This window comes from Mustela erminea, chromosome 13, assembly GCF_009829155.1.
Source record: "Mustela erminea isolate mMusErm1 chromosome 13, mMusErm1.Pri, whole genome shotgun sequence".
NCBI lineage: Eukaryota > Metazoa > Chordata > Mammalia > Carnivora > Mustelidae > Mustela > Mustela erminea.
In genome coordinates, this window is record NC_045626.1 from 12191882 (window position 1) to 12218598 (window position 26717).

The window sequence follows — 26717 nt, forward strand, 5'->3', positions numbered from 1 at the left end:
ATGAGACGTAGTGAAGTGCAGCTGGAAAGTATCTATATGAGTAGAGAGCTGCCTGACTTAACTCCCACCCCTGATGGCTCATGCCTACATTTTATTTATTTGGTTGACAGGCAACAGAGTAAAGTGAAAAGTGCATATGTTTCACAATAGGCAGATCTGGACTTGAATTCGTGTTGAAACATGAACTAGTGATGTGCAATGGCACAGAGGTTTGACCTCTCTGAGCTTCAGGTCCCCCGTCTGTAAACCGGGTATTAAAAAAAAAAAAAAAAAATGTTGCGTTTTTTAACAATCTTTAACAATATCTTCTGGTTGTATTTTTATGGGTGTTATAAACTGTTGGCAATCCAGCAGGCACTCAGTGCATAATAGTTGTAATAATAATCGCAAGGATTAATTTTTATGAAAAATAGTTTTGATGAAGACTTTAAATTTAATCATTTCAATACTTGTCCAGAGAGTAATGGGGTAAACTCGTTCATTCATCACCTGTTACTGCCGGAGGATGGAAGAAACAATCACCAGAGATAACCTGGAATATGGCCAAATGGAGAGCTGCCTCCTGAGAGCTGACTGGCAGGCACTCAAAGCTGTGTGTTATTTACACTCTTTTCTGACACTTGGTGGATAACTTTATGTTAATTCCTGTGTTCATCAGAGTCTAGACAGTGGCAGAAAGAAAAGAGAGGGAAAGTATTTTTATCAATTCTAGTTTAAAAAAAAACTAGAATAAAAACTAGTAAAAATAAAAATTCCTGGAGAAAAAAAAAGTTGTTCAGATTAATAAACGGCATACAGTTATAGTTTCTCTGCACAGCATGAGGCACTAGAGAAGTCACAGACTTAGCATCAAACAGGCCTGGATTTAAATTTCATCTCTGGGGACACCTGGCTGGCTTAGTTGGTAGAGTGTGTGACTCTTGATCTTGGGGTCATGAGTTTGAGCCCCATGTTTGATGTAGAGCTTACTTAAAAAAAAAATTGTTAAAAAAAAAAAAAAAAACCTTCATCTCTGCAATTCCTGCTTCCCTTCGTTTACATATGGCAAGGCACTGAACTGAAAAACACAAAAGGGGACAGAGTTTATGAGGATGATGGACAATTAGACAATCCTGGGAAGTGTGGTCCTCAATTGTTAACTGTTAAAACTTGGACCTATTGTATGCACTTGATAGACTGCCTTCACATGTCGTGATATTACTATAAAAATTCCTTTTACCCATAATATTAATGCTCAGACACCTTGTGGAACAGCAGGACAAGCTATTACAGGATCTGTTCAGAGTCCATTACAACCTAAGCTGGAAAAAATTTAAAATGAAACCCTAAATTCTCATTGATTCTTTCCCATAGCTTATAAATTTTAGAGTAATGCAGCTCAAATACCTGTTTGCATCCTGCTTTTAAAACCCTCAGTGCTCAGTGGGTTGGCTGCTCTCTTGCCTACTCTGGAAGCAACCTTGGCTTTCCATCTCAGAAGGAATCAATGAGGGGTGGGGGGGGGGCAGGAATCTTCTCAGGATATTTTGTTCTCTGAGACAAATACGCCAGTCATTCAAAAAATTAAAAAGTGTTATTATATACCACATGTTTTCAAATAACTAAATAACAATGAACTCAACATTAACTCTAAGTCTTTCAAACTACAAGGCAATATTCCTTCATATTTTTTTTGTTGATCTATATAAGGGCACCAAAAAATTCTAGGACACCAAAGATAAGCCAAAGAGTGGTTAAAAATCATTTATTGACTCTAGAATACATTAGTATTAAGCAAAAGAAGGAGAAATAATTTAATAACTACACATTGATTTTCTACAAAATGAAAAGCATTATGATAAAAAAAAATTATACTCCTTAAGTCTTTACCAGCAAAAAGCTTATAATCTAATAATTACCCTTTTACAAAAAATGCCATATTGGGTGTTATTCCTTTATCTGAAAAGGACATAAGCCATACTTTTAAAAGTGACACTGGTCACGTTTCACATTATTAACATAAGGACAACCTCACTATATGCCTGAAGAAATTAGTTTTTCTTAAAATTAGGTCTTCTAAGTGATAATTTTATCTTGAACATTTAAAACTTAGACGACTACCTGCACAACAAGCAATAGCATAAAGAACAGCCTTCAAACTCAAACACCTGGAGATTTCATTATCTGCTTTGTGCGTTCTCCCAATTCGATGTGCCTTTCGTACAGAGGAGTTTATTAAGAGCAGGGTAAACAAAAGGCTATTTTGCTAGGCAGGGAAAATTATTCAGCATCTTTGGGAACTATCCAGACACTCTATTGTTTTCTCATGTGCTGCATCAGGAAGAGTTTTGTGGGTTATCAAACATAACCCCATGCTCTCAATCGAATCACTCCCTCATTCATATGTAATGTCAATAATGTCAACTGCAGTGTTGTCTTTGAGTAATGTATCGATATACCATGATTCACGTAGAATTGAGGGAAGCAGAAATTGCTGATAATGGAAGTACACTGAATTGCTTTTGTTTCTAGTTCGTAGCAGTGGTGATTGGATATTTGAGGAAAGGGGGCAGAGGAGCAGAAAGACAAGTGCTCCTTTATCTATAAATCAAAAAGTGAAACTACAGTAATGCATTCAGTCAGAGTTGAGAAACAAAAAAGAGGGAGAGAAGTCAAGAAAAATTGGTAGGAGAGGCTAATTAACTACTCTGACTGTATACTAATAATTTTGGCAGAATAAAGAATGCTTATTTCAAAGTGAAAGTTACCGTTAAATTTATAGTAAATAATAAGATGAATCCATTAAAATCGGCACAATTAAAGAGATACCTAGTTTTGTCATCATTATTTATTTTTTTCTTTCTTTTTTTTTTTTTAAAGATTTTATTTATTTATTTGACAGAGAGAGATCACAGTAGGAGAGAGGAAGGGAAGAGATCACAGAGAGAGAGGAAGGGAAGCAGGCCCCCGCCGAGCAGAGAGCCCGATGTGGGACTCGATCGCAGGACCCTGAGATCATGACCTGAGCCGAAGGCAGCGGCTTAACCCACTGAGCCACCCAGGCGCCCCTGTCATCATTATTTAATATTACATAAACAATTCAGTGCAATGAGATTAAAAATATAGAGATCAGACTTACATATTGGAAATGAGCAGATAAATTTGCACACTATGATTATACATAAAATTTACAACAAACTCAAGTAAAACACTATTCAAATTCATTAAGTTAGAGAAAATGAGCAACATAAAATTAATACAAATAAATGAATGTAAGAGAATCCTAAAAAGAAGGAAAGGGGTACTGTTTATTGATATCAGGTGCTAGTGCCAGAGAAGTCACAATATACCAGTCTTTATGCAACGCCCATGTAGTATCCATGTATATAAGCCCAAATTAGTAGAAGTACAAAATGGGTCTGATAACTCTGTACCATAATTGGAAATTTTAATGTATTTTTTTCTGGCTTTTACTGCTTAAAACAGATATCATATAAATAATTAAATTACAGAGCAGAGGTTCTTCATAATGGCCAGTGGACATAAAGGAATCTATGATTTTCTTTCAGAAGAGCCAGGAGATATTTGAATTTGTATGTAATATTTTATGAGTACATTTTATGTATCTTTTACAAAAGAGTACCCACCACCGACTCTGAGATTCAGAAACTGTTAACTGGTATAAATGATCTAGATAATGTCATCAAGATGATATATGATTATATAATATATATAACCACTTTACCCTAAAAAGAAAATGAAGTACATGAACTGTGTGTGGGTAACCTATAAAAATCTATGATAAAAAAAACAATCTATGATGATGTACTATGTACTAAGTACATAGAAATACACAGGCAGAGTATGATTTCAACTCATTCTCTAACAGAGAAATTTAAAAAGACATGTTCTCTAACTACCATTCAGCAATCATAGAAATTAAAAGCAAAGGATCATTTCTAAAATCCAAACACTTGAGAAAATTAATATGCTCTTTTAAAGATTATTATGTCAAAATAAGCCATAAACTAAGAACATGTGAAATGTAATATAATAAAATGTCAGAAGTTGTGATATAATCTAGCTGTCCTCAAAGGGAAATTTAAATCTTTAAAAGCTTCTATCATTGAGATGATTTATGAAACTAAATAATGAATTTAAGAATTAAGAACATTTAAATTAAAAAAAAGGAAAACAGAAGATATGGAAAATGATGAGCAACAATTAGAAGGAAAATAAAGAAATAGCATTTATAAATGAAGCAAGCCCTGGTGCCTTCAAATGGACATTAAAATATCTAAAACCCTAAGAGCACAAGGGTGGCTCATTCAGTTCAGTGTCTGAACTGATTTCAGCTCAGATCCTGATCTCAGGATTGTGAGCTCCAGACCCGTGTCAGGCTCCACATTCATTGTAGAGCCTGCTTGGGATTCTCTCTTTCTCTCTACCCCTCCCCATGCACACCTTCTCTGTATCTCTCTCTCTAAAATGATAAATAAATAAAGTCTTAAAAAAAATCCAAAACCCTAATATATCTAAAAAAGGGAAGTGCATGATAAGAAATTCTTAAGTAAAGTCAAAGAAAATGCATAATATTCAAGGAATAGGAGGAAGATTTTTTAAATGGAGGGAACAGTGCTGTAAAACACATATATTTCAAAATGCAGAAAAAAATTAAAAATTTTCTATGAAAATACAAATTACTATTTTTCAAGGACATTAAGAAATGAAATAGAGCCATAACTATGTCGGATGGTCAAACAATGACTTCCAAAGCACACTAATCAAGAGTTGTCATAGATAAAAATTCTATCATCAAAGAAACATTATTCTGGTGCTATCCATATTGTTACCCAGCAAAAGAAAACATTACCATAGATGCAGATGTCCTAAATAAAATACTAGCACATGGAATCCATCAGACTAATATAGCCTTACACAGGAGAGTTTATTAAGAATGCAAGGATTACTTAACATCCAGAAATACATTACTATTAATTTTTTGTTATTATCATAACAAGGATAAATTTAGAGTCAAGTGATTTATTTCAATAGATACTGAAAGGTCATGATAACATGAATCATCCTTTCATAATGAAATTCTTTAATAAACAAGAGAAATGTATCTTCTTTCTTAACACTATAAAGTATACCTCCAAAACAGTGAACATCCCCTTTTAAGAAAAAAAAAAAAAAAGACAAGGCTACCATCTGTAATCATGGCTGTCAGTTAACCATCTTCTCTAAGTCTAATCACTGTATGAAATATATAATTTTATATATATTTATATAATATTTATTTATTTAAATATGTTTATATAACATATATACATATTTCCTCCCACTTAAGCTGTAACTCTACTCAGTCTCAAGACACAGCAGAAGAGAGTTGGAGAGGGATAAGATATCCTTTATTATATTTATGATAGACTAGCTGGGCTTCCCTATTTAATTAATTCTGCAACAGATAGTTAATGCCTGCTCTCTGCCTGTCACTTCTGTGATACAGGGATAAATAGCAAAAAGAGGATTTTGGATTTTGATCATCTCTATTATTTCCAATTTAGTGATCTAGAATCCAAAGACTTTTGAACAAAGTTGCTGTCAGCATGCTGCTTTAATGCTTCCCCCCTAAATGATGTCCTACAACACTTAGCCACCAAAGGATGTTTTACTGAAAAGGGGCAGAGTGTTGAAGAGCATGTTACCAAGCAACCCGGGAGGAATCACCACTGTGTCACTTACTCCTATGACTCTGGGCAAATCATTTACTCTCCCTGTGCCCCGTTTTCTCATCGGTAAATGAGGGTCATAATGATACTCCTGCTTTACAGGGTAGTTGTGAGGGTTAGGGGAACTGAAGAGCTAACAAACATTTAGAACAGCAATGGGGTCTGATAAAAATTGTCTAAATAAATGCTGCTGTTACTTAAAAACTGACCATGGGTAAGGAGCATGATCTCCTTCAATATTTTCATTATGGTCTTCATCAGAAATTCCTCCAATATTTTCACTGTAGTCTTCATCAGAAATTAGAGAACCCAAAGGGATTAAATAATGGTAATCATAAAGTATCCATTCTTATTATTTCTATGTACCCAAAGTACTCTTTCTGGGAATTTAAACACCTTAGTGATAATGTTTGAGTAAGAGAATATGAATGTATTCTAACATATCAGGAAAAGTTACAAATTATGGTATCTATTTTGTTCTTTTGCCCTATTCAAGAGATTAAAACACGCTCTGAGAGTCATATGTCAACATATATTGAAAGGTAATTCACAGGAAGCAAGAAAAACTGGGTGTGAATATAAAGGACCCATCGTATAGACTATAAATACTCCTTTAGCTTCTGAAGGCTCTTTTTAGGGTTTAGTCTTTTTGGTTTCACATGATTGCTTCCGTACCATTAGCAGTGAGTCTATTCAAATAAAAATAAAAAGTAGCACTTAGAAATGCTCTTTGGCACTTCAAAAGGCCATATATTAGAGAGCTAATTGGTATAGCTTTTACAACTTTCACATTGATTTTTTTCCCATTGATTTTTTTTTTCCCCCTTCTTTGAGCTGTCTTTTCATCCTGCCACTACTATGAATTCTGCTTTTCAGTTCTTGGGGAGTAGATAGCATGCAAGAAAAGATAGTCAGTGAAAGTGACAAGCTTCCCAAGAACTTCTGTCCTAATGTTCTCCATATTTTAATCTCGGGCAAGTAGAACCACTTGAGAGTGTACTGATTGGACGATGTTAGAAACCTTTCTTTGGAGACTTAGAAATTTCCACGAAAATGAGATATTCTGCCGATTCAGCCTAGGAGCATTGAATTTCTCTACTGCAGAGAAAGAGTCTCCCACCTTAAAAAAAATTGGGGAATGACAAGATTTATTTTTGAAAGCTAATTTTCTTCTACCTACAGAGTCAGGCACTAAATAAATGTATTACAGCATTTCAGAAATTGGTATTTATTCTATTTTCCATCATCACCATCACCAACCAAAATATATTATCTGACTATATGACTCCCTAGTTTTCTTACAATATATAACTTCCAGTATATTATAAGCATTTCAATAAAATGAAACAATAGCTGATGAAACACATGCCAGAAGGTCCTGGAAACAATTTGAAGAATATATGTAAGAAATGCTTCCAAAACTCATAGTTCCTTCTGACTTAGTATAAAATGTGGTATCCTCTCGTCGATGGGGAGTCCAAGTTTCTTCTGACTTCCAGATGAAGTAATCACCCTCCTTCTCTATTATCCTTGTTCTAGTCAATGTTTTTCCATTAAATAAAAGACTTAGTTTTTGCATTTGGCCATGCTTGAAATAAGGCAGGGCTAGCATACATGGGAATGATAGATCTGTTGAGGAGATTATAGATCTGTTGAAAAATCAACTGGTCTTGGTGACAGGTTGTGGGGAGAAACGGAGAAGAGTTGACCAAGAGAGTCCCCCAGTTTCTGGCTGGCTCTGCAGTGTGGTTGGAGAATCCATCCACCAGGAAGAAAAATGTTTGAGGAAGTCGTGGCAGGGGGATGGGGGGGGAGACAATGAATATCATGAGTTCCGTTTTGGACATGATGATTCTGAGGTGCCTTGGTGACATCCAAGAAAAGATGTCCAGTAGACAGTCAGCTGTAAAAGTGCAGAAGCTGGAAGAAATCTGAACAGGTTATGTCATTTTTATTAGAGACATTAACGATGAAGCTGGGTGGAGAACATTTCACATCAGAGTGAAATGTTGGCGCAAGTGGAAGGAATGCCCACTGCCCTCCTAACAGAGGAGTACAGGAACTAGAACATAAATTGTTCTGTTACTGTCTTTTCTCAGTAATTGCTCTTCGACCACTACAGAAATTTCCAGATCCTTAGAATGTTCTTTTCTTTTTTTTTTCAATGTATGTTCAATTTTTGAATCACCAATTTGTCTAATTATATTAATACATTCCAAAAAAAAGTTTGCTAATTTTATTGAAAGTTCACGTTTGTGAAATAATGCAAGTGTATTTTTATTTATTTATATTTTTATAAAGATTTTATTTATTTATTTAACAGACAGAGATCACAAGTAGGCAGAGAGACTGGGGTAAGGGGAAGCAGACTCCCCACTGAGCAGAGAGCCCGATGTGGGGCTCGATCCCAGGACCCTGAGATCATGACCTAAGCCGAAGGCAGAGGCTTTAATCCACTGAGCCACCCAGCTGCACCGCAAGTGTATTTTTAAAACACTAAATGTTTCATATAAAAATATTAATAATGGTTCCCTTCCCCATTCTTCCTAGTCTTGAGGTCTGACACACAGAGGCAGCATATTCATGTCTTTTGCTTGTTCTAAGTAATATGCGTAGCCTGACATTTCTTCATTTACAAAATTCAGATAGTTTCTCCTGAATTTCTTTCCTTATAGTTGAGGATTTATCTCTGTTAAATATTACTTCCATACACTTCCCTGAGTTCTATCTTTCCAACGTTTTAAACCTCTTGAATTCTTCTTTTAAATTTTGTATCCTTTAAAGTTTTAATAAAGTTTAATATTTCTCTTTTTGTTCTCTAATTATTCCCTTTTACTCTGATTTCAGGAATATAATATCTTTGCTTATCTGAAGTACTAATGAATTATTTTTAAAGATTTTGGTCTGTTTCCTTAACTATTTTTTTCTTTTTTTCTTTTTTTTCCTTCACAAACTTGTTTGATTTTTTCATTTGTCTGGTCTCCCTCCTCTCTTTTATTATAGAAGCTTCTTCCAAATCCTGATGATCTGAGGCTATCTATGCCTACATAAGAAAAAGACTTCCGGAAAGCTGGTTGAAACTCAGTATAGGGATCAACCTTGTAGACTGGTCACTTCACCTTAAGGTGATCAGATGTGTGCTGCCCATATAGGAAGGCTTTCTTAGAGAAATCAAAGGGTAATACTTTCACTCCCTGTGGTACAGTTGTACATGTGCATGGTATGATCGCTGGATTTCAGCACGTTCCTGGTTTAGAGAAGTTTGGCTCACTACTGTGTGGACTTGACCTGCATCTTCCTGTTTTTATCCTTGGCATTCATCCCTGACTTCCACTACGTTGGGCGTCCTCAATGTGGAACTTTGCCGCTTCTCACCAGTGTGCCCTTTGCACCCTATAGCATGTCTTCTGTGTGCAGTTAGTTACACCTCCCCTATCCACCTTCTTTAAAATATATATATATATATATATATATATTTAATTTATTTATTTTAGAGGGAAGAGGGGTAAGGGGGGAGGGAGGGAGGATCTCAAGCAGACTCCCCACTGAGTACAAGCCTGACCTGGGGATGGATCTCATGACCCTGAGACAATGACCTGAGCTGAAACCAAGTGTTAGATGCTCAACTGAGTCACACAGGTGCTCCTCCTCCATCTGACTTCTTCCTGTAAAATGTATTCAAATTTGTCATCCATTATTACCTTCAATCAGGTAATCATTTTCTTTGTCCATTTTAGAATGCTTTGATGGAGAGAAAATATAAATACGCACAGTCAATGCACCTTGGGTAACTAGATGTGTTCCTCTTTATTTGACTATGAAATCACTATTGTGTTTCCAAAGCCTAGCACGTTGTGTGGCATGTAAAAGGCAGCCATTACATGACCTGAAATGAACAGAACTCATGGTGGTTTTGATAAAGTTAATGGATTTTTTTAATGAAAAAATATTGCTCCCTATTGCCATGGATATTATAACTGTGCCCTCTTCTTATTTTAATTGTTCAGTAATTTCCTAGCCTTTTGAAATTGTGGCATCAAAGAATAATTGTTTTTAGTAAGTGATATGACACCACATCTATCTTGCAGGAAATTTGTTGGTTCACTGCATGGTCTCCCCCTATCCCACAGCACTACGAATGGAAAATAGTCTTAGCTTACATTTTTATATTGAGCTGAAGAACAGTTTTACTTTATATTGCATGTCACAACGGATCTTCAAGGGAAGAAAAATCTAAAATATATCCCAAATAGAGTTTTCAGTATGGGCAAAAATACTTCCCAGCTGTATGTAGGACACCAAAGGACAATAATTATTTCACATGGTGGCAATATTTTCCAATGGAAAATAGAATTTCTAAATCATATCTCACAGGTAAGAGGTCCAAAGAGAGGGCAGATCTATCTAGCTAATTAATAGCTGAAAGAGTCCATCTTCCAATTTTAGTCCAGTGTTTTTTCCACAATATCACATTATATCTACAATTCATCTGAAGGTCTTTTAGATAAGTTGTTCCATAATTTTATGAAATTTCCTGCGCAACTCTGTCCTTCTCCCAACATTGGCTTTGTGTAAAATTTTTCTTCTTACCACACCTTCACATGAGCGAGAACCATAGTTGTTTCTTTGGAAGAATTACTGATTTCACTTGCATGTTATTGTTCAGATAGCATTAGTAGAGCCATTTAAAAATTTTATGCTCCCACATTTCTTTGACACCATGTAATTGCATTGAGATATAAGTTTACCCTCTCAACCCTCAATCTTTTTTTTTCCTTAGGTGAGAAGATTTGCCACTAGTGGATAGACATTATAAGTGTAAGTTTATATTTTGCCTCCCTTTGTCTTCCAGAGAAACATTTAACAAATTATTGCAAAAGTATAATATTCCCTATTTTTTTAAAGATGTTATTTATTTATTTGACAGATAAAGATCACAAGTAGGCTGAGAGGCAGGCAGAGAGAGAGAGGAGGAAGCAGGCTCTCTGCTGATCAGAGAGCCTGATGTGGGGCTTGATCCCAGGACCCTGGGATCATGACCAGAGCTGAAGGCAGAGGCTTTAACCCACTGAGACACCCTGGTGCCCCTAATATTCCCTATTTTAAATAAGGAAATTTTCTGGCCAGCTCAAACTTAGAAAGTATTTTCTAATTATTACATTTTTATGTGGTCTCTAGTATCATAGTCTCAGAACAGACTGGCCAAGTTAATAAAGATACATAGCTTAAGTCTTTAAAAATAGGATTCAGAGAGCTTTGCAATAGAGGCTGTTATATTGATATTGTAGTTTCACTAATCAACTTGAAACATCTCTCAAATGGAAGGCAAGCTAGATATGTTTGCAAGTAAAATTCACTTTATCTAATCTTAGAGGAAATCAGTTAATTCTCTGTCCTTTCATTTGCACTGCTTAATAAACAAGTGAGCAGCATAGCCTACTTCCTATAGTTTGAAAGGTTATGTTTATACTTCTTTCAAAATATTTGGACATTCTTATATCTAGTGTTACATAAGATAATTATGTTACCTGATATTAGCTGGGAAATTTTTAATTCAAAAGGGAAGCAGTGATACTGCAACATTGAGGATTGTTCATTGAAATATGATCGTTTAGTTGGGGATTACTGCATATAAAATCCATTTTTGTACTGTATCCAACAAAACTATGTTAATAAACTGTATTACATGTGTAAATATGTACCGCAAACACATATTTCACCTACACTAGATTATTTTAAGGCATTCTTTTGATGATTACAGTAGGAGCTTCTTAAATGTATGAGGTTCGTGCAATATGGAAAGGCACACCGACAAAAAAGGAAATCCCCTGTAATCCCACCAGTTCAACATAGGCTTTTTTTTTTTTTTAATCTGATTAGCTTTATTTTTTATCCAGCCATTAATGGCTTGGGCAGCATCCCACCCAGCAGATGGAAGGAAGCTCCCAACACCACAGGCTCTTTTAATAGTTTAGTGTACTTCAAATTTCTCCCAAATTTTTTCCAAATTTAGAGATAATTATATACACTGTTATACTTGATGTTACACATTGAAACAAATCTCATTTTTTCATATTAATTTGTGTTTTTCCAGTCTTTAATAAAGGGATAGATGTTTTCCCAAGATATTTAAATATTCTCTTATAAGATGTTCTTCAGTATTTTGTTATTTAAATATGCCACAACTTATTTTACCAATCTTTGGGGATACTTTAGAAGCATTGTTTTACTCACAGGGAAACAACATACTCATTACACATAATTTTAATCTATTCATAAAATGGTTCCCTGAAGCATCTTAAAGTAAGAAGGGATGTTGTTGTTGGTGGTGGTGGTTGTGGTTGTATTTTTATTTTGAAGATCATTCAAGCTATAGTAATTAATTAAATTGAATCAAGCTCTTTTATTTTAAATATTTGCTTGAGTTAGTCATTAAGTCAGTTTGGATATGGCTTAAAATTATTGGGTTTTTTTTGCTCTTTTTTTTTTAAAGATTTATTTATTTATTTATTTTGACAGAGAGAGGTAACAAGTAGGCAGAGAGGCAGGCAGAGAGAGAAGGGGAGGCAGGCTCCCCGCTGAGCAGAAAGCCTGATGTGGGGCTCGATCCCAGGACCCTGAGACCATGACAGGAGCTGAAGGCAGAGGCTTTAACCCACTGAGCCACCCAGGCACCGCGTTTCATTGCTCTAAAGATAGAAAATTTTGGTTTATAAAAATTACACTAAGGAGGATATCTAGAAAGCTACATTTTTATTCTAACGCTTAAGTTCTCACATTGTTGTATGAATATTAGGAAAATAATTATTCTTTCATTTCCAGCAGAGAACGTAGAGGAAAAAATAGAGGATTTTCATGGTCTAGAGATAATTATCTTTTCCTATCTCCAGTTTTATACACAGAAGTTTCCATTTTTCTGGAATCTTCAAAAAGCACGTATTTGGCAATAATTCTGCTCAAATGATTTATTTTTTCAGAGGGAGGTTTCACTTCATATAACAGGAAGCCTGAAAGGACTCTCTCTAGGAAAAAACAGTGCACTGGACATGTTTGGAAGGGCAGGGAGTCTTTGGTTATGCTCTATGGAGTAGAAATCTCTTTTCATTTAAAAAAATAGATCTTTCTCGGGGAGCTCAGTTCTTCTTTCTGCTGAATAAAACAGCTTGAATTTCTGATGAGGATTCTTTAGAGTATATTTGTCTTCTGCTGACACTGAGATTCATGGGAATACTTGCCATTAACACAAATGGGAGCTAAACACATCAATCGCTTCATGTGAAGATTAAAATGCTCCTCTTCATTTGAACCCAATACATTATTGGTAATTACATTATGTGTCAATAATAATTACTCTTATTCTGTTTAACAGTGCTGCTTAGAAACAGGCATCTTATTGCACACAAGGGTCATAAAAAACATGAAAAACATGGAGATATTTTCTTTCAGTTTTCTGGGGCTTAACCTAATGACAGAAAGATTTATTTAAATCTTCTTTTGCTAATATAACTTGTATCTATCGCCAGAAGATACAAAACAGAATAAAATATTTAACATGTTTACATAAAATGACATAGTTACAAGATTTATGTTTTTCTCCAGATAGAATTCTCTTCTAATATGTACCAAAACCAATTTGAAGACGATAAAATATATTTTTTTTAAATATAGCATATTCGAACACCAACTTATAAAACAAGACCAATCCAAGCTTTTTTATGGCCCTCGTTTTCTAAAATAATAAACTATTTACTTAGTGGTAAATGAATGTGACTCTATAATTTTTCTGAAAATAGGAAGTTACCATTTTCCTTATAAGCATATGCATATACACATATATTAATATTTTGTCATATTTCCCCTTTTTGCGCATATCTCCTCATGAGTAATTCTAAGCAGAAGTATATTTTATTATGTCATATTTCATTGAATCTATGTTGTCCTCAATCTTAAGGCTCATCCTTATCCTGTATGCCATTATGAAACAAAATTGTTACTATTAGTAACAATATTACTGTTACTATTAGTTACTGTACAAAAACTATTACAAGATACCATCTTATCACTATTTTATTTTATACTTTTGAAGCATACTTCAAGACATATTTAGGCATTTTATTATTTATCATGCCAAAATTTATATACAGGAGAATATAAGTAAAATAAATTTATTATAGTTTTTCTAAAATACTCCTCACTCCAAGTCAAACCCTTCAGAATCACTTTTTGACACAGTCATTGAAGTTTGTTCTTAACCCTAAAATACCATGCTTCACTATCAAAAACTCTGGTGATGTGGAATTCCTTAAAAGAATGTTCTGTTATTGTTTCTGGTATTCTCTTCCAAACGAGTGACACACATTTGGCAAATTCTGATGTTTGTACCTTCTTGCTCTTATAAAAAGATCTGTTAGGAAGAGCTCAAGAGAACTTCTAGGGTCATATATGAGTTTCTCCTTTGTTCTATAATGGTTTCTTAATCAAAATATCAAGGAGTTGCCATTATCTATTCACATCACAGAGAAAAAATAGGTAATTTTTTCACCCACCTAGTCAATGTAAACCATGCCACCTGAACAAGAGTGATTAGTAAGATGCCACTAGTTATAAGATTTATTTTAATGAAGAAATGTTAAAAGATGAAAAACTGTGGGTTTTCTAATTAGTGATCTATGGTACTTTAATAACTTCAAATTTTAACCCCTTCCTTCCTCCCATTCTTTCTTTCCATCCTTTCTTCCTTTCTTTTGTTTTTCTTGAAAATATTAATGGATGTTTCTCTGAAGTTTCCAGCCAGACAACATTGGTTATTATTGCATATCACCTAATATTTATCTCCATGGCTAAAAAAAAGTTGAATTTTGGCATTGAAATTGTTTCTTCCCACATAAAAGGAGATGATAACTGAAGTAGTTTCTATTGACTTTGGGTCAGATGTAATTTTTAAAACTGAAGGTCTATGCCTATTAAGCAATAATCCCCTATTCCTTTATCCCCCCTTCTATTTTCTTTTTATGATTTTGACAACTCTAAGTTCTTCAGATAGGTGGAATCATAAGTAGTTGTCTTTTCATGATTGGTTTATTTCAGTTAGCATAATATCCTCAAGGTTCACTCATGCTGTACCATATGCCAGAATTTTCTTCCTTTTTTCCATATTGAATAATATCCATTATATATATTTGTGTGTGCCTGTGTGTGTGTGTGTGTGTGTGTGTGTATCTATCTATATATATATCACAGTTTGTTTATCCATTCATTCATCAATGGGCACTTGGTTGTTTCCACATTTTAGTTATTGTGAATAATACTACTGTAAACATGGATGTACAAATATTTCTTCAACATCCTGCTTTCAGTTATATTGCTGGATCATGTGGTAATTCTATTTTTAATTTTTTAAGAAACTGATATGCTCTTTTTCATAGTGGCTACACCATTTTACAATCCCACCAGTAATCACTAATGCACAAAGATTTCAATTCTCCACATTCTTTCCATGTTATTTTCTGTTTTGGAGAGTGTGTGTGTGTGTGTGTGTGTGTTTGATAGTAGCCATCCTAATGAGTAAGAGGTGGTATCTCATGGTACTTTTAATTTGCATTTTCCTAAACCATTCCTAAATAATGATCCAAAACTAAAAATAGATATCTGTATCTATATCTATATCTATATCTAATCTATCCATTAGCCATAAAATCGGACATACATATTATAGTATATTCATACAAGGGGTACTTTGTAGAGGATGAATGTACAAAATAACCTGGTTTTATAAACATTATATTTTTTTCATAAAAGTAAATCTAGACTCATAATATGAAAGAAACCAGGCACACATGAATATGTACTATATGGTTCTATTTCAATAAAGTCCAAAAACACACAAAATTAATCTACGGTGTTAATAGTTGAAATAATGGTTACTCTCGGAAGAAGCATAAATATATGTGCTAAAATATAAATATAAACCTGATAAATAAATATCATATCACTACATTTCCATAAAGTTCAAACACAGATGAAACTATTTTATGGTGTTAGTGCTCAGGGTAGGATATTTTATGGTGTTAGAGTTCAGGGTAGGATGCATTGGGGAGTATATAATAACTGGGCAGGTGGGGGTTTCCATTTTTTGATGTAGTTACTGGTTACATGAATATGTTTTTGAAAATTATTTGATCAATATAGTTATGATTTATGTACTTTTCTATTAGTGTGTTAAACTCCAATACAAACATTTTAAAATACTGTTACGCTTTCTTTTTTCTACTATTAAATCTTCTTTTTCCAACACATTAGTGATTTTAACAAGAAAACCTGTAAAAATCTATGTACGGTAGATAGCAAAAGGTTGCTAAGTCAAAGGCCATGTCTAAATAGAAACCTTTTTTGTCCTGTATTTCAGCCAAATAGACTCACTCAGTAGTAGAATTTGGAAAAAGGTTGTTTTATGATCCCACCTAAAATAGCAGGGAAGGGAACACTGTAGAAGCCAACTTCTAAGATGCTTTTATGTTAAAAATTAATTCCAAGTGAGAAAATGGCAACATCCAAGCAACCATTCCTAAACTAAAGTATTTATTCAGTGTTTATATGTCAAAATGGATTTTGCCTTATTATTGCTAGTGAGAGTACTTTAAAGACCTGGATTACTTCAGAACTAATGAGTCCTCTTAATTTTTGAAAATCAAAATAGAAAGTAAACATTAAGAAGCAGTGTATAAACACTCACAATAACTTAACCAAATAAAACTTACAGTACAAATAGTCTTTCAATAAATGAGAGAGAGAAAACAAGCAATATTTCGTCCATTTTAAAAAATAACCAAATCCTCCTTGGGGAACAAAATATTCACATTTACCAAGTTTAGGGTCATAGCTGTTTTCCAGCTAGCTACTATATGTGTATATTGACACATTTTCTCTCTCAGCCCCTGTTGCTGTCTTGTGTACTTTCCTCTTTCAGTAGTCTTTCAGTCAGACATACAATGTCTGAGATATTTTTCTGTTGTTGTTATAAAAAACCTTAGTCAAATTGCCTACCGTACTTGGTTGATATCATAGTCCAGTTATATACTCACAATATCATTATTTATTTCTATCATCAACTAAACTCTTCACTTAGGAATGGATTTTACTAGTTCACTTCCAAAAAGATAACCTATTTCCATGCTTTGTATTTTTATTATGCAAAAAATTAAGAATAGAAAAACATTTCCATGTATGCTTGATAATGATCATTTTTACTCAGTGTAAGGAAGTGTGTACACATTTGGTAATGTTTTCTTATTATTTTTTTCTCTAATCAGAGTTCATCACAGGGCGTTTTCCTTGGCACTGTCTCGAGTAGGGCTCATGCTCCTCGCACATCTTCCTCACTCTGAGTGCACACAGTTAGCCCTAGACCAGGACCCCTCCAGGCTGTAGGTCTGTGCTTTGAACAAGTACATAACTTCGAATCAAAACTTTCCTTGGGCTTCCTGTCCTCTAGCATCCCATCTGTCTCTCCCTTAGCATCCATGAGTAACAAATGCAACTACTTCCTATTTTCTTGCTTTTCTGTGTTTGTTTCTCCCCCGGGGAAAAATACTAGTGAGGAATATATTATTTAAAGGAAACCCCTGCAGAACTACACGGAAGGAAGCATATGAGAGGTAAGAACATTCTTTAAGCATTTGGAGGCAGGTAGGAGAAGAGAGAGCTGAGATAAAGTACTCTGGATGGACAGAGGGTATGAGAGCCCAGGGGCACAGGACACTTCTGTCAGAACCTCATGTGGTATACACGGCCTTCCACAGCTTTGCTCCTGCTCTCCTCTCTTAAGCCTCTCCACATATACTTACCTTGGATATCACAAGCACACTGGCGCCCTTTTATTTCCTTCACTACAGAGCTTTTGTTGTACCTAGAATGGGATCCCCCAACCACTCTAACTCTTCTTGGCTTGGCACATTTCCGCTCCTACTCCAGACTTCCATTCTCTTATCCAGCAGGTCAGCATGGATACCCCTGCCCTGACTTTCTTTGTCATACTCATCCTTTCATCTGAAGCATCACATTTGGATTAATGCTTGGATGCAACTTCTCACTTGGAGGCAGATCTCTGACTTCACTGTTTAGAGACTTACCTCTAGGATCTCGCACATAGAGCACTTATTCTGTAAATCAAAGCATTGGGCAGCAGAGGTGGGAATAAACAGGAAGGGAGAGGTTTTTCTAAGATAAAGTTATTTTCTAAGATAAAGCTATAAACCAGTGAAGCATTACTACTGCATGAGGGGCATACATGGCCATGTACATCTTCTCAACATTCAACTTTGCAGGAATTGGGCTTTTTTTTTTTTTTAATAGTCAGGAACTCGTGTGAGCTGTTGAAAGTATATGGAACCAGCATCAAAAATGTGCAGTTGCAGGCTGTGGTTCTGTACTGGGGCAGCATGGGTGGCTGTGAAATTATGGCCATCAATGACCATGCCCTCAACGTCGTTTAGTCCTTGCCTATTAACTGTGGGCTCAGTACGTGATTTTTTGACCACTGGGAATTTCGTGTAAATAAGACACAAGCAGAGGACTAAGTCCTCTGTTATGGTAGCTTGCCCTCTGGAGTATTCCTACCACCATGTTAGCAATGGAGCCTGTGCTGCTCATGGGACCACATGAAAGCTCCTCAGCCAAGAGCCCCAGCTAACCAACAAACATGTGAGACGACCTTCCAGAATCTGGCTGGCAAGGCTCCAGATGCCAACAGTCACATGAATGACTCCAGAGAAGACCCAACAAACATACCACCCAACTGATGCCAGCCCAAATTGCAGAATTGCAAGCAAATCAATGATTGCCATGTTGAACAAACACACAAGAAGAATAATAGGATTGAGCAGAGGTAGGTGACTTGAATAAACTAAGAGGGGGGAGGGGGTTGACAGAGAGAAGCTTTGCTTGGGGAAGATAGTTTAAAAGGGAAGGGAAAGAATAATGACAAGATAAAGAAATGAATCGTACTAATTTCACAGTTTTGCCCAGAATTCTCTCTGACTGATGGAACCACAGGATCTCCAAAGCAGCAAGACCCTATGACACCAGATTGACTATTTGACTGAATTTCCACAACCACAGACGAACTTTCTGATGGAAGTGACTTGTTGTCTTGGCACTTAAATTTATCAACTCCCTTTTCAATGATGGGAGGCTGAGGAGATTGCTGAGCTATCCCTGTCCCACCCACTGTATTACTGCATCCGAGAAGAGTGCTCCAGTTGCTTATTGACTGCATGAAAACAGCACATTTATAGGCGGGGAAGAAGAAATACAATTCTGTATGATTGCTACAGTAATTAACTTTATTTAGAAAAATAAGGAAAGCCTCTGTAGTACTCTTCTGACCCCAAGACATTACCTGGTCATCACAGATCCCCAAAGGCTTCTGAATTTCCTCTCATACATCCATGATTTAACTTGAGAAATTATGGAGACACCGAAACTATTGATTCGGCTATCAGAGATTATTTTATAACTCTTCTCAAGAATTATTCACCTTAGAATTAAGTTATTCCATTCCCAACACTTGAAAACTGAATGTAAAGAAATGAAAATGATCCTTGAGTCTATATCAAAATTTTCAAAATTGAAATATATGGATGAAAGTTTTTATTACCTTATACCAGTGCAAATAATAGTTATTTGAAGGCTATTTTGTTTTTATTGAAGTATTACATGTATGTATTTTAATACTACTGAACAAACTAATATTACACTGTAAGTTAACTAACTGGAATTTAAATACAAACTTGAAACAAAACCAAAAACAAACAAACAAACAAAATTTGCAAAATGTAATATAATACCACTCTTTTCACTGAATCCTTTTGTTTTGGAAAACATAGCTATTAGCATAAAATTTTTTTATAGTAACATGCAAGATTTTTAATGAATGGATAAATCATGTTTTTTAAAAAACTTAAATACTACTAAACAAAATATGGCACAGAAAAATGTAAAAGAAAAGCCACAGTCCCTCCTCCAATACTTCCCACTGAAAGTCTCATTTCTCAGAGACTATTGTGTGGAGTTATTCCACTGATTACTGACTACAACCAGTAATAGATACCTATGTGGGGTTATCAATTGGAGATGCTGCTGTTACAGAAGATAATTTTGTATACCCAGCCCACTGCCAGTTTCCCTTTCTTTCCTTTTTTTGTCATGTTTGATGTAATTACTTCATCTGACATTCAGACTTTTAAGGAAACTTATGGAAGAGTTGCAAGGCTACAACAAAAAAATCTCCATGTATCCTTCACCCCAGTTCACCAATTAAGAACATTTTGACACATTTGCTTTCTCTCTTTCTTGCTTTCATGCTCTCATTCACATACACATGAATATGTGTATATATATATATATATATAATATATATATAATATATAAATAATTATAAATAAATCTTATTTTGTATTCTATATCATGAAATACATTTAGACACAATCATAAATATATACATACATAAAACCATTAACAAGTAGTTGCAGATGTCATGCTCCTTTATCCTCTAAATAATTCAGTGTTCTTGTCGTTTTCTAGAAAGGAACATTCTTGCTATAAAATAATTAAAGTTAATAATTAAATAATTGTTTAATTACTATTAATTAATAAATATTAATATTTTGATTAATTTATTTATACATTCATATACTGTTTTTTTACTTTTTGACAACATTTCCACTAAGATATCCCTACCATCTGCCTGTTTCAAGATCAAATTCTCCCTTAATTTGGACAAGTTATCAGTTTTGAAGTTTTGAAAATTTATCAGTTTTGAAGACTACATGGAAGATGTTCTTGAGACCATCTCTCACATTGAATTTGTCTGATTAGCTTCAGATCGTGCATAGGCTATAGGAACATGTATGGGTGCCATGTTTTCCTTCTTAATGCACCTACATCAGAAGGCACAACTTTGCCCCATTATTGAGGACACTACCTTCAATCCTTTGAATAAAAATTTGTCAATAAAGTGTCTTTGACTTGCAAGTATTGAAGAGCATGTGGAGAGACACTATGGAATTATATAAATATTTTGTTCCTCATAAAATTGAATTCAATAATTTTAGCACCCATTGATGACTTTGCTTGAAGTAATTACTTTCATGATATTGTAAAATGATAAATGTCTGAATCTGTCATATCTCTTGCATCTGTTTATTGATTTGTTTGCTTACTTACTTGATTCTTTGTTGTCAGTCTGTAATTATAGGATTTTATTTTGTTAATTGAGTTATAATATATTACTATTATTTTTTCCACAAACATGGTCAGTTAGAAGTACTTTGTGCTCACTGGTTTCTTCATCGTTGGAAATACCTTCATCTCTTTTTTTCTTCGAACACTTTCTCTCTGGCACAACTTGTTGTTACCCTCCCTGTCACTGATATCAACCATATCACGAAACAGTCCTCATTTTCTTTGGAGCAGAACAGTATTTGGAAGTCAGTGTCCCTGGGTAACAATTTTTTTTTTTTTTACACTGCTATGCATTTAATGCATGTAGGGATAAAGGTGGGGGCTTATCAAGAGGTAACAAGGTGTGGAAACCAACCAACACAGTGGTTCTCTAAAGACTATTTTAATTGTTGCTCCTATTTGACTCCTGGTTCTTACTTCTGCCCTTGGGAAACCATTGACATGGTCTGAGAGCCCCTGAGAGGTTCTTCTGGCTCTTTCTATTTATTCTGAGTTGGTGCCTCTATTTTTTATTATTCTTTGGCAGGTGTTCACTTTCCATTAGATGTAAGTCAAAATCTTTTTTTTTTTTTTAAGATTTTATTTATTTGAGAGAGAGAATGAGAGTGTGAGAGAGCATGAGAAGGGGGAGGGTCAGAAAGAGAAGCAGATGCCAAGCAGGGAGCCTGATATGGGACTTGATCCCAGGACTCCAGGATCATGACCTGAGCCGAAGGCAGTCACTTAACCAACTGAGCCACCCAGGTGCCCCTGTAAGTCAAAATCTTTTGTGCACTGATGTCTTCAACACACTATCCTATTCTTTTTGCTTTTACAAGGGCTTAGGAAAGAAAGGAGAAAACTCCACAACCTCACCCCAATGTAAATTAGAAATACAAAAGAACAGTGTAAACTTATCTATATCTGTCAATACAGACATATACACACACATACCATAAAGGGTAGCTGCACTTAGAAACTTGGACATTGGTAATTTGGAAAGATGAGAATTTAAAAAAAAAAAAAAAAAGATTAGTTTTGTGTTATTTCCAATATAATAAATTTGAGGTCACGAGACGTTTAAATCAAAATAGTATCTATTAAATTAAAATAATAAAGTTAGGACTTCCGCCACTCTGCTTTCCAGAGTCACGGAACCTCGCCCAAGGGTGCCCACCTCCTCCCGGCGCAACTTTCCCGGCTCCCCCTTTCCTGAGCCCTGAAACTTCGCCCAGAGAGTGTTTTTAATAAATCTTGCCTTGCACCCAAAAAAAATAAAACAAAATAATATATAAATAAATAAATAAATAAAGTTAAATAATATCCTAATAAAGCTAAATTTGTGGTCAGTAGTTATAGAGGAGAAAGGAACATTGATATTATGCAGCTAATTCAATCTGATTGTTTCTAAAGCAGGTAAAGAATAGAAAAGAGGAATCAACTCAGCCACACATTGAACATTATCACATTAATTGTCTTACTGCTGAAAATTAATGGACAGAAGTTGACTAACTTTACATGTGTCTCTGTCCATTTAGGCTACTATAACCAAAGATCACAGACTGTACAACAATAGAAACTGTATACAACAGTAATTTGTTTCTCCCAGTTCTGGGAACTGGAAAATCCAAGACCAGTGTGGTAAAGGTCCTCTCCCTGGTCCACTGCCAGTGCCTAGGGTCTTCTCACATGTTCTCACCTCGCCGAAGGGGCTAGTGGTCAGTGGACCCCTTTTTATAAGGCCCTAATCTCATTGGTGACTTACGCACTTCTCGAAGTCCCCACCCCAGTATCATTTTTGGGGGTTAGGGTTTGAACATACGAATTTGGGAGGACATAAACATTCAAACCACAGCATTATGAAAGAAACTTTCTTAAAGATAAATATTGTTTAAAAAATCACAAATTATAATACTGATACTAGCCAGTGAGTTGATTTATTTATACATTTACCAAAATACCAATTGTACATCCTTTTATTTTAACTTAATTGAGCAGCTCAGCTCATCTGTGATGTAAAGCAAATCACATTTTTGTATCTAGGTAGCATGAATTGAGCTCATCAGCAAAAATGAAAGCCAATATATTCATTCCCAATTACCATTTTATAAAGACATATTTAAATCATAAAAATACTAAGATTCCTGGAATATTAAGACTTAACCTCCCAAATGGAATTACTGTCATTTTAAATATACAGAAGTTAAGTTAACAATAATTAGACTTCAGTTCTGTAGTTTAATGAGCAAAGTGGGAAGGAAAAATGTAACACTAGGAGGCTTGCAGTGGATGTCAATTCTTATAAATATAATTTAGAATAATGCAATTGATTATTTCCAGGTTGGCCATCTAGCACAATATTGCTGGAGAAAATTACTGGATGTTTCTGCTAGTCTGCAATTAGATACAATCATGCTTATTAGTGTTTGAAAGTGAAAAACTGTAATTTACTGGTAGCCCTTCTGAGAATAGTTGTGTACAAAGAGATTTTTAACAGACCCCAGGGTATAATGGAACTTGCCAGACCATACTAAGGAGAGTTGCATAGTTTTGTTTTTGTTTTTGTTTTTTTTCTTATAAAAGAACTCTGAACTGCATTTTTTATCTCCCCCCAAAATTCATATATTGAAACTGCAATCCCCCATGTGGTACTATTTGGTCATAGAGACTTTGAGAAGTAATTAGGACACGTGGGTGGGCCTTAATATTGGAATTATTTTCCTTATAAGGAAATAAGTTGCTGTCCCTCCCTTGCTCTATGTCTCTCTCCTTCTCCTTCCTACTCCTCCATGTTGCTACGTGATGAAACAACAAGAAGACAGACATGTGCAAGCCAGGAAGAGGGTCCTCACCAGAACTTGACTGTGCTGGCCTCCTGATCTGAGACTTCTTAGCCTCCAGAACCATAAAAATAGATTTCTGTTGTTTTAGCCACCCAGTCGATGGTAATCTCTCAGAGCAACACAAGCAGATTCAGACTTCAACTTCTACAATGTGAGAGACCACTTAAAAAGATAGGGCTTCAAGTAGGTGCAGAAGCAGGAATTGTTCTATACAAAATAAGTTACTAGTGGAAGCTTGTGGTTGCTATTTTCTACCAGGACGCATAGACTACTTTATAACTCTAGCCAAGAGCTAATGACAGATCTGCATCAATGATCCAGCTGTCCCCTGGCAGTATCTAATATGTAAGACGTGCCCTGACATTTCTCAATCTAAACTTGTCTTAGCAAACTTGGAGAAAAAAGTATGTATTTTCAGCAAATAAATTTAATGAGTAGGAAAAGACAATTTTATTGATCACCTATTGTATTGAGTAAAACAATAATTTTATTGAATGCCCACATATCGGCCTGTAGTAAACAATCTCGTAGAAGCAGTATCGACTCACTGATGAAAAACAGATTTGAATCTGACTGTGTGGATTTGAATCTAGCTCCACTGCTTACAAGCTGGACAACTTTTGACAATTCATCTATGCTGTTTGAACTTCAGGTTATTAATTTGTAAGTTGGGGATAAGCTTAACATCTAATAGGATTGTTGTGAAGATTTAATGAGTTAGTGCCCATAAAGCCTTTAGAACAATACCTGATACGTACTATAGTAAATGTTCAAAAATGTGCCCCCTGTTATGGCAAATAGTGGATAAAAACATGGGCTTTGGGGCTAGGCTGTCTGAAATTGAAGCTACACACCATGACTTACGCCCACTGTGCCTCAGTGTCCCAATCCATGAAGTGGGGTTGGTAGCTGCACTTACCTCGTAAGCTGGTATAGCTCTACAACCTCATGATAACATGAGACAAGGATGGCTTCATTGGCATGGGACCGGAGGCTCAGGGCACAGTTCTCCAAAAGGTCCCACACTTGGTTTAATGTTCTGTTGCTGCCATATTGAAATTCTTGTCCCTTTCATTTCTGAACTTGTGTTTTGTAAATGAAGCCAGGGGGGCGATGGAGCATGCATGTGGACAGAGAAAACAAACATAGTATCTGTGTGTGCTGTTCCTTGCCACCCCACCCATATAGAGCATTTCCAAGGCCCTATGAAGATGGAATTCTGGCAAAATTATGATGCATGGGAGTCTAGCAAGACTCAAAGTGAGAGCAAGGTAAGTGTGTTTTATCCAAGTAAGTGTGTGAGTACTGAACAACCCCCCAAAGCTACACTTCTATTAGAATCTAACTTAATTATAAAACAAAGAAGTCAACATGCTCTAAAATACCCAATGAATCAAAGAACTCTATCATAGCTTCTTTTACTAGGACCACTCCCACTGAAATCAATGCTATAGAAGGAGAGGGAAAGATAGGGCAACACATAATTCTTGTTCTTTCAATATTCCATTAGTCATCAGTAAGCTAAATGTGAAGGGTTGGTAAAATCCACAGGTATCAACAAGTGAAATGTAACAGTGGAGTTAGTATTCTGCCACGTTTCTATTAGGATTTGAGCAAAGGACATACGCATACACAAGCTACAGAACGCAAATTGTGGAATTTCAGTGATTTTTTGCATACAAGTCTCATGTTCTTATATTTGCACTAAAACTGGCAATATACAAAGATGAGTGGCAAAATTCACACTAATGACTTCAAAGTTTAAGTTTCCTTTACTATTTATTTTTTATTCCATTTTACTTACTCTTTTCACTATTTTTTTAATTTTAAAATTTCATTTCTACACAGCTAATCAAAGTGTTGGAGGGGAAAAGTATAAAAAGTTATTCTTGCATATTTGGGAACAGCAACCATTTAGTTTGAGAAATGAGGACTAATGTTCCATTAAGTAGCAAATTAAAAAACAAAGCACCATGATGAATTGAGAGAGAGGCTGTGAAGGAAAGAGAATTTTTTTTACATCTTTTCATGTTCATTTTTCCTTACTTTTTGAACAAAGTGGACCTCATTTTCATTTTGCATGGAGCCCCATAACTGTAGGCAGACCTGAAATGAAGTATGTGTAATACGTAGTACCTTGGCTAATATGCAATATATACAATAATGACAAGCCAGTGCAGCTTTTATTTTATTGCAAATTTTACGTTAATTCTCTAATTGGTAGAAAGGCTTTAACCAGCTTTAAAATAGAGAGGTAGAAACACAGATTTCTCACACACACACACACACACACACACACACACTCAAATCTTGCCCTCCCTTTAAAAGAATTTGGGTTCCATCTCTCTGAGTGTGCAGTATTCAGGGTCTTACACCAAACACAGTTTTGTATTTTCCATTTTTCTGAACACATTCAGTCACATTATCTACAATTCTAGAAGGTGCAGGATCTGTTGCACTCCCTCATTCTGTTTTCCCAGAACTGCACTCCGATCCCTTCTATGTAAGGTCAACTACACTGTCTTATTTCAGAAATTTATCCTATCCAGTTTCCACATTCAAAGCAGCGGGTAAGTTTATATATCCTGAAATCCTGGGAAAAGAAGCTGAAAATGGGAAATAAGAGATTCACTTCTATTCTCCAATAGAGAACCCAGGCTACCCAGAGTAACCAGAACTCTGTGATACCTAATATATAATAATATTGGACTGACTTACACACATCAATCTTATGTTCATGGATATCCTGTGACCATCTTGTTATTCCCATTGGTTTACAGATAAGAAAAATACTCAAGAGGTTATTTACTTTTCTCTTAGCAAAGTAACAGAACCAGGGTCTGATTCCTAATTGACTCAACAACAGTTCAGTAAACCTGGTGACTCATACCCTGTTAGGTGTTCATGCTTGCTGATGGGTTATATATTTTTTTCCTTCAAGTAA

General features: G+C 35.2%; 1 long non-coding RNA gene across 3 annotated transcripts in view; it reads left to right on the forward strand.

The window, feature by feature from the left end:
* LOC116572364 overlaps positions 1–26717 on the forward strand; it is a 105810-nt gene that overhangs the window by 45894 nt on the left and 33199 nt on the right. For all 3 annotated transcript variants that reach the window (XR_004278277.1, XR_004278276.1, XR_004278275.1), the window contains one exon: positions 10492–10529. This is a non-coding gene — a long non-coding RNA (uncharacterized LOC116572364). The remainder of the gene's footprint in view (positions 1–10491; positions 10530–26717) is intronic.